Here is a 10559-nt window from a genome sequence, read left to right on the forward strand (position 1 = left end):
ACCACGAATCCGATACCAATACTCCAGGCAAACTTTTTCAGTAGTCGCACTGCTGCGACAAACATCGTCAGTTGATCGCTCTCACCTGGTTAAAGGTGAAACACCTCTCCAGGTGAGTATTTGCTCATTGACAGACACTACATTTACCAGTGCTCTCTAAACGCCTCACAGTGCAGGCTATGGTAGATGCTGCTCAGTGGTCACGGTGCTCAGACAGGTGTGAGAGCAAAAATTACTTTAAAAAGAGTGATTTAAAGTGTTCTTATTTCACCATTTGTCCAAGATGAAGGCAACTGACTTTATCCACGTTGTTTTCTATGAATGGAGAAAACAGCACACGTAGGTGTGTTACATCTTTTAGCACATTTTTAAATTTGAAAGACGGCAATCAACCATTTTCGTACTGTGGTTAGAAGCTAAAATCATCCATCTATCCATTATCTACACCGCTTAATCCTCATTAAGGTCGTGGGGGGCTGGAGTCTATCCCAGCAGACTTAGGGTGAAGGCAGGGGACACCCTGGACAGGTCACCAGTCTATCACAGGACCACATATACAGACAAACAATCACACTCACATTTACACCTACAGACACACTAGTTGTGTACACTTTGCAACTGGCTCACAGTATCTTTCTTGCTGCAGTCTGATCATCAGCTGTGTTGGAATTCTCCCTCTCTGCCTCGTCTTTCCTCAGTTTTGGTTGAGGAAAGCACGACAGCTAAACAGCTCGTTTTACACATCAGGCTGGAACAGACTGACAGAAATTAAAGTTATACTTTTCACCACTATGATATATGATGTAGCTGGCTGAGCTTGCTTGTCTGCCGCCACTGAGTCCCGTGACGGTAAAACATCCAAGCACAAGAGTAAGGAGGAGCAAAATGTGGTGCTCCGCTCTGTGACAGGAGATCTGACAGAAAGGTCGCCTCTTTGATGTAACCACGGCAGTGCAGGCATACTGGAAAGAAACTGAAACAATCTCATTACACTGGTATTGTTCAATATCAATACCAATGTTGGTATCGATATTATCGATATGTGGATCGGTCTGCCCACCTCTACTTCACTGTGTTGCTTCCTCTTTTATGTTAATTATGTCACTAAGTAATAAAATACTTTACTGAACCAAAAACAACCAGTTTTATGTTCTTCCCTTAACGCTAACAGACCACAGGGCTGTACTACAAACCACATTTGACATAGCGAAGTTTACTTTGGGTAAGTCGACTCGCCAAAACTAAAGCAGGGTAATCAGCTTTCTTTACTATATGTCAGGTTTACTGCTTCAATCTCTGTGCACGTTTGCATAAAATATTCTGCAAGAAAAGAAACAGCAGTGTACCGTCTACTTCAGTCAACAGGTTGTTTTAATAGAGAACAACACAGAGTATAGAAATGTATAAAGGTAAAAAGTGCTGCTACAGCAAAGGATGCAATACAGGAACACTGGTAGAAAACTGCTAATTTTGAGTGAATAGATTTATTTTATTGATCAATGCTGTCGCTTATTTCTAATTGACAGCTGCACAAACTTGATATATTAAAGCATGTTGTATTTAGTGCATTCTACACTCTCACAGTGTCTCTTTTCAAGTTCCAGTACCTGCCAGTAGAATAATCACTTGTCTAATCTGTGTTCTATCAGCTTCAGTACCAGCATGTAAACGAACTTGGCTAGAAAAGGGAAACAAACAAAAAACAGATTCATACAATTTCTGCATCACCATCTGAATACATGTCGAGTTCCCGTAGCAACGTACATCTCGACAGGTTTACAGGTAGACAGAGACACTTCTTCTAGCTGATTGAAATATTAAACTCTTAACCTGCTCTGGACCAGATAACCATGGAGATCTAGACAGGTTAAAAGAGAGCCAGCTTTGTGACACTCTCTGAAAACTCTGACTTTAGGCTCAGCATACCCGATAACTATTCTCACTTCATAGCACAGCCCTCTGGGATGCAACACAATCAAAAACTGAAAGATTATTAATTGCAAATTCACATCATATCGCTTGCATTCAGATTGCGGCCGAGATAGCATATGCATGCCCACAATGCCGTTTTGTGCTTATTTAATACATACCTAGGACCCACTTTCAAGCACTGGTTTCTTGTAGGACCAGTCAGAGTGGGACCTAATTATATATCTGTTATTGTTATTATATATCAATTCTATGTGCTAAAGACAAATTAACAATATCCACTTAACTTAGCATCAGATTGAAAGCAAAAACAAAAATAATTATTTCTATTTTTTCATATAATTGTAAATAAATTCAGGCATCAGGGGGTTAAACTAATGACAAAAAATCTGTAAAATAATGTATTTTTATGTTGATCACTAATCACTGTGTTAAAGCATTACAACATATAAAATAATTCTTGTCTTTCATTTTACTAGATACTATTTGTAATTTCACGAAACAAGTAAAATCTGTAAATATACTTGTCTTTTAACAACAAAGGCAAATATCTATATAATAATGGCATTCTTCAGCTGATTTAAATCCAGTAAAACATTTATGGAAAACATTGTAAAAGAATTAATTCACTTTTGGAAAAAATATTGATTTTTTAAGTGAACATTATTGATAGTTTGGACCCACTTTTTTTAAAAAGAGTTTAGATGTAAATGGATACTTTTTTCAGTTTTTTTATTAGTTATTATGTGTAATTTAACAAAACAGAAAATCTGTAATTTAGCAGTAAAATGCTTTACAAAATTACAGTTAAAATATGATTTTAAAAAACAAATTTTTTACATCTGATTGGCAATTCTAGATTCAGTGTAGGTGTGAATGTGGTTGTCTGTGTGTCTCACTGGTGACCCGTCCAGGTCAGCTTGTTCAGTCTGCAGCTGCCTGCGACCCTCTACAGGATGAAGCAGGTACCGCTGATGGTTTGAAGAATGAATCATGAGCTTATAAGCAGCACTTACAGCCACCTGACATCTCAGAGTAATGGTTCAAGTATGTTGTGTGCAAACAATCCAACGTTTGGCTCCTTCAGTATAATAAAATGGCACATGCTATGGCACAATAGCTCATTATTTGACAGGGAAAGGGAGTGTGTGTTCTGTGGTTTTTTAATGGAACATCAGTAGAAGTACAATTTTCTCATCTTGTATGTCACAACCTCTGGATTTTCCCCTTTTCTTTACTCAAGCAAAAAAAAAAAAAACGACAGTAAATATAGGAAAAAGACAGTCGAACAAAACAAAGGAGGAGAGAGCAAAAGAAGGAAAGCCACGGAGGAAAAGAGGCGAGAAGTCGAGGCAGCGGCTCATTTCTTGATTGAAACCAGATGAGGAACGAGGGGTGATGAAAGATCTGGGAAAAGGACCATTAACCAATTAGCTTTCCTAAACAACCATGTCTCCACCTATCACGGGGCTTTACCTGACAGCCTCATTAAAGAGCCGGCTGATGGGCTGATCACTTGGAAACACACAGATTTATAACTCAGAAAACATTGACACAAGTCTGATTGATACAAGCTATTGTGTGTTTACCAAGTTATTTTTCGTGCTACATTAAAGACCCCCCCCCCCCCCCCCCCCTCAAAAAAAATGCACGTAACGTAGCCTGCTGTCTACATAAATACAAACACAAGCACGCAGAGTCAGTAAAAAAATTTTCATTCACGGCGCTGGTTTCGATTTTCCGCCGCGTTTTGTCTGTTCCCACTTGAAGCGGGACATGACTTCACAGACTGCTATAAGCGGTGTGTGTGTGTGTGTGTGTGTGTGTGTGACCTGTGTGTAAAGCACTACTGTGTGATCTTGTCCTTCTTTTGCCTCAGAAGAAATTCAGACCACATGTTTTGCAAAACAATGAATTCAAGAATTGGGAAAGCACCTCACAGTCCCTCCCTTCCCTTAACTCACCCTCATCCCTCCCTGCCCTCCAACCACCCTCCCCCTCCCCCTCCCCCTCCTCTCCCTGTGTCCCACTTCAAATCTCTCACCACATCCATATGTCTCAGGCAGTATATCTTTATGTCTCTTTTCTCATCTGTCAGATCTCATCTCTTGCTCCGGAGCTTTTATCCTGCCACAGCGTGAGGACAGGTTTGGCTCAGCGTGAAGTGGATGATGGGAAATTGAGTTCCCACTGAGAGTGTATGATGTGACCTGTTGACCTATTGCCTCAGTGAAACCTGATGAGAGATGTGCGTAGTTGGTAAGGAACGCAAAATGAAAGGAATCCTACTGTTTGTCTATGTGTGGCTGTGAGAGGACGAGCTGGAGAAAGGCTTTGAACGCGTCTCCTGAGATGCTCCTGAGAGTCGCAGAAATGGAGTTAAAAGGTAAGAAAGGCGGGTAAAGAAAAAGTGAAGAGATAAAGACGGGACGAGAGATAACAAAGAGAAATATATGGACAAAGCAATGCAGCGTGAGAAGGACAAAGGGAAGGGTGGCGCTCTCACCTTTCTCACTACTGAGACACAAAGGTGCAAAGTGGCATCGCCATGACAACACGAACACAAACATGAGGGTCTATAGAGAGAGTGTGCAGTGTTAGTCATGTTGCGGGGACATGAAGTTGTGCACAATAACACTGTGGAGGCCTAACTTCCAATAATGTAAGTTATTAAATTTCAGTATGAAGTTTTAAGGTTCAGTTTAGGTTGGGTTTACAATAAACGTTCTGCAAGTGGTGATTATAGTTGGGTCTCCAGGAAATGAATGTCAATGTCCTCTGAGGTGATGGAAACACAAATATTGTGTTTCTGTCTCCAAAAACAATCCTGTCTAATTACACACATTCTGAACTGGAAGTCTTAATACCCCCCTTTATATAGGTGTCTAAAACAGGCTGCTATGTGCAAAACACACACACATTTGCGTACACTCGTGCCACACACTGACACCGTGAAGACATCACAAGGTTGAAATTGAAGGATTTTATGTGGTATTTTCTGTGTGTAAGCGTGAGTAAATGTGTGTCTACAGAGGGGGAATGCCTTGGCTGCAGTCCTGGTTGCGTGTGATGGAGAACTCAACAAATTTCCAAACAAACACTCTGGAAACAATTAAGAGAGAGAAACATGGAGAGACAGAAAGACACAAAAGACAGAAAAAGAGAGACAAAAGCAAACTTTGTTCGCAGGTTATGCAGAAAACCATTAGGCCTCGCACGTATCAGGAGCACTGAGCCTCCACGTCCCGCATATCAAACAGTACAGACAGATGTAGGTACGCACAGAAAACACACAAACACTCCACAATGTCCGTGATTAATTAATAAAGACAGAGTGCAATGTCTCTGACACAGCATTCCCAAATCACAGGAAATGATTACTCCCAGAGCAGGGAGAGTGAGTGCAGTCTGAGGCTCTGGAGACTCATCAACTCCAAAAGGCTGCAGACGCACAAATCTCCACCTGCTGCTGCTGCGATCACAATGATTAGTGCGATACGCAGAGACACACAGGGAGTGTAAAAGCCTTCTGAGATAATACTAACGGTAATAAAGGAGAGGCAATGAATTTCCAAAGTATGCTTTATTCTCACAAGATAATAGTGACGTTGTTTTAATTCCCTTATGGGCAAACAACAATATTTCACAAACACAAACCCATGAAAGGTTTGCCTTTATCCACATCACATGAATAAGTTATAATATAAAAAAAGGCGGTGAGTAAGTATGGCGAACATTCAGCCTCACTGAATGATGAGGCAACACCTACAGGAACTTCATCAACGGCAACACATAAAAAAAAGAGCAGTACAATGACTGTTTATCATTCATCATGTCCTCAAATAAACGCTTCTCTGATTACAACTTAGTGTAATTGTATTCATGCAGCGGTAATTTGCAGTAATAGTGATGTGTGCCGTGCATGTTCCCAGCCCTTCAGCACCTGCTCAGGGGAGTGAGCTCATGTCCGTCAGCAGAGCTGTTGGTCCTGTCTAAACACTCGGTGATAGATGCATCAGCTAATCAGGACAGTGATCACACAGCGATGTTGTTACAACCCACATCAGCACAGGCGCGACCAGCCGGGCCCCGATGGGCGGTTTTTACTACACACTCGTCCTGATGATTCACTGTTCGCTGGTGCTCCACATCTCACCGTGAATGAGCTTCTAGTAACAGCAGCTGTATGTGAAAGATCATTTTATCCTCTTACTCTGGCGGGAATTTGTTTTATGACAACTGGATTGTCATCGCAAAGGCAAAGATGCTGTTATCTGATGATGTCAATGTCTGATGCAGCTTTGTATCAGCAAATGTTGTCAGGGAACAATTCCAGATATTAAAAAAAAGTCACAAAGACACAAACAAAACAAACAAGCCACAATGTCACACCACTGTAAAACAACATCTGAAGTCTAAGTGATACATGCACTACTGTCCAAAGTTTGGGTCACTCAGAAATGTCCTGATTTTTGAAAGAAAAGCAGTTTTTTTTTTTAATGAAGGTAAGATTAATTTAATCAGAAATACAGTCTAGACATTGTTAATGTGCTAAATGACTATTCTAGCTGGAAAGGGCTGATTTTTAATGGAATATCTCCATAGGGGTACAGAGGAACATTTCCAGCAACCATCACTCCTGTGTTCTAATGCTACATCGTGTTAGCTAATGGTGTTGAAAGGTTAACTGACTGCAGTTATGTTAGCACATGTATAAAAGTGTGAGTTTTCATGGAAAACATGAAATTGCCTGAGTAGCCCATTGAACAGTAGTGTATGTATATTTTTTCCCATTTTCTGATCTGATGCTTGTTTCTGCAAGACAAAATGATTTATTTGTTTCGACTTCTGCCAAAGCGCAGTTTAATACTCTAGAAGAACAACACTTGACTTCATCCCTTCTTTTCCCTGAATGAAAGAGGAATAATTGCTATACTATACAATAACTGCTTGAGAGCTTTAAAGTTTCAAGATGAACATGTTGTTCTTGGGAACATCATTAAGTAACTTGTTTACATTGTTGACTGAATTAGTTGTGAGAATACAAGGATGCTTAAAAATTCTTTGCCTCACCTAAAAACAAGGGGCGTAACTCCCATTCTGTGGCATAACAGTATACTATAAAGTCTTATAGCAATGTCCACATATACAAATCAAAGAAAAAAGGAGAGGAAAGCTCTGAGCTGGTGCATTGTTGCTTTAGAACAATGTGTCCATCCAGACAGAACAGGCAGCAGAAGCAGCCAAATATGGCTTTGAACTGTTGCTCCATGAAGCTCCTTCACCCAGCCTGTGCTGTCTGACTTCGATCCATTTCCCAAACTGAAGTACAACTGTGGAGGAGGATCTGGAGGCTCAAGATGTGACCAAGTGAAGCTTGAACATCGGTGGATCAAGTGCCTTAAAGTTAGAGAATTTGTTGAGAAATAAAGCACGGACAGTCTTTCTCCTGTGATGTTTTCTGGTGAGGCAGAGAACTTTCTGAAATACCCTCATCTGTGTGAAAATGTTAAAGGACGGACAAATTAGTAGAACCTGCTGCAACAGGTTGAAATTACTCATTTACATGACATGAAAACAGCCAGTCAGAGAGACTCTCTTCAACTAACAGCTTCAGACACTGATTGAAATCACTGACAGGACCAGTAGTTTGCTGCTAGGAGCTCAACAGACCTGAACACAACTGAGAAGATTTAGACAGATAACATACAAGATCACACTGTTGACTGAGTCACACCCTGATGTGTATTAGATATAAAGATACTATTACTTCTTTCATTTCTGTTTTCACAACTGTGAATAAATGAAGATGAAAGAGACTCTGCAGCTCTGGCTCATTGTTGTTGATCTGAGAGGAGGAGGGAACCTAGAATTGTTTTGGATTTGTTTTTATTCATTTTTGTTTTCCTAAAGATAGCTGTGGAAATTATTAAGCTTCATATTGCCATGGATTCATTCTGGGTTGCTATGGAGCTGCATGGACTCAGAGAAGAGGCAGTAAGAAAATAAAGAGCTACAGTAGTTTTTCTTTTGTAAAAGACTAGGGTCAAGAATAGAATTTCTGCTTTAGTGTTGACATGAAAATACCGAATTAAAATGAGAAGGTAAATCTGAACACTTTCCTTTTAACTGAACAATCACAGCACTCCACTTTCAGCCGCAGAAACTACCGCTTTGATTCCATCTATGGTACCTGTCAGATGCTTTTTGTGTTCACTTGTGGTGGCCTGTTTTGAAATCCAATACGCGATCAATGTTAAGTGTGTACAGCATTAAAATCGCAAAAGCCAGCTGGAATTTAATCTCAAGTTCCTTAGCAACAGTCATCCAGTGAATCTGTTGAAAATTGTTATTAATTCCTTTCATAAAACTCCCTCTTTCTGAATAATAAAAAAAAGACATCAATGCATCAACTTTTTAACGGTTATCTGTGTCAGTGTTGGATGTGAAAGCTGTAATCTGTTACTCATTGCAAACTAGCTGAAAATGTCATGTGAAAAAGAAACTTCAGCAAGTGCCTTTAAACTTAATCTTTTCAGTGTGAAGAAATAGAAAACGAGGGTTTGAGGTTTATAAGCAGGCAGCCTGGCAGTCTGGTTGGATTTACTGACTGTGCAGCATTAATTAACTCAGCCTTAGTATCTTTCCAGGACTCTAAAACAAAACTAGGTGTGTAACAATTTAGCAGTTGAGTTTTTCCTTTATTATCCAGTATAACTCTGTTAGTGACTGACTCTATAGGTCCCTTCAATTAATGTTCTTGTATCCTTGTATCTTGTACCACATTAATTAAATTATGATCCATCAAACAGTCTTCATGTAACTCTCACTAGAAGAATTCCCACTACTGGAAGAAATGATAGACTGTTACTGGGATTAGTACTTGTAATGTTTTCACTGAGCCTAAACTCCCTGAGAGGTAAAAGTAATCACATTACTTAAACGTGTTTCGAGCTGATGCTTTTCTGCCCATTGCTGATCTCCATCCGTGAGAGCAACAGAGAACAGACCATTCATTCATTCGTCAATCCTGTCATCCATTCACTCTTCCACTCGCAAAGACAATAGGCTGTTGTTGTTCTGTTTATGGTCTCTGTTTGTGGGTCTCTCTCCCAGGCCTAGTGTGCTGTCGACTCAGGAAGCCTGTTCACTCCAATAAAGTTTAACAGGCCTGTTTCAGTCCCACCGGACCCTGAACACCCGGGACGACAGTGAAGCAACTCTGACTTTCATTATCTCAAACTCCTGTGACCTAATTATATCCAATCTAATCAGCACTCAGTCCTCCATGATGTGGTTTTCATTACAGAAATGTGGTAAGATGATTGACAGCAATGATTTAAGCATCTCAGAGTTGAAGGTCTGACTCAGAATCACTTAATTACGTAGTGATTGCTTAATTTTTACCACACAGATATTGTCACAGATGGAAAGAATCTGACTCTAAAGGCTGTAAACTCGAATCACACAAGAGTCCAACAGGGGGGCAAGCTGGAGAAAAAGGTAAAGTGAAAGTTCTCATGTTCGGACACGGGGCTGCACAGTGGCGTACTGGTTAGCACTTTCGCCTTGCAGCAAGAAGATCCCCGGTTCAAATCCCAGCCTGGGCCTGGGATCTTTCTGCATGGAGTTTGCATGTTCTCCCTGTGCATGCGTGGGTTCTCTCCGGGTACTCCGGCTTCCTCCCACAGTCCAAAAATATGCTGAGGTTAATTGATGACTCTAAATTGTCCGTAGGTGTGAATGTGAGTGTGATTGTTTGTCTGTATATGTAGCCCTGCGACAGACTGGTGACCTGTCCGGGGTGTCCGTTGCCTTCGCCCGAGTCAGCTGGGATAGGCTCCAACACCCCCCCGCGACCCTAGTGAGGATAAAGGGGTGTATAGAGGATGCATGGATGGATCTTTGGACACGTCCGTCACTGTAGCAACAGATCCATCGCTGCAGCTCACAACAGAAGCCATCCAGCCTTGTAAACAACAATTTAGCGTTATGGTTGCCATGGTGTTGACACATGCAATCAGGGGCAAACACTGAAGAGTCGGTAATGTGTACATGCCCATGTCATCAGCTTACTTCATGTATGAGCCTCTGAACACGCCTGCATGATTGGAACTCTAAACACGGCTCGGTGGCTCACACAGTTTTCCCAGTCAAGCACTTCATTTGAATTGTTTTCTGCAGGTTGTCTTCATTCCCACATTAGATCCTTTCCTTCTGTTACAACATGATTCTCCCACTCTGCCTCTTATTTTATGTCTCAGTCTCTATCTGTCTGTATGAGATATTGAGTGTCCTGCAGGGTTGGGTGGAGTTAGAAAAGGCGTTCCTGGAAGATAAATGATTAGCATGTTGAATTACTCTGTGTCGGGAAGATGAATTTCGCTATATGTCTTCAGCTTTCAGTATAAATGGGTCTTAGACATGTTGCGCTCACATGGAACTGTCTGAGAGGAGGGTTAGATGGGGAGATGAGCAAAGAGTAAAGTGTATATAAGGAGCTAGTCTCTTAAATCCTCCACAGCAGATCTTTGCAGGTGTTCAGACTGAATGTAATCCCTGCTGATGCTTTGTGTCTGAGATCTGCACTCACTTTGGTAACATGAACATTTAGAACAGCAAAGTTTTAG

Source organism: Acanthochromis polyacanthus, chromosome 3, assembly GCF_021347895.1.
Source record: "Acanthochromis polyacanthus isolate Apoly-LR-REF ecotype Palm Island chromosome 3, KAUST_Apoly_ChrSc, whole genome shotgun sequence".
NCBI classification, from domain to species: Eukaryota; Metazoa; Chordata; class Actinopteri; family Pomacentridae; genus Acanthochromis; species Acanthochromis polyacanthus.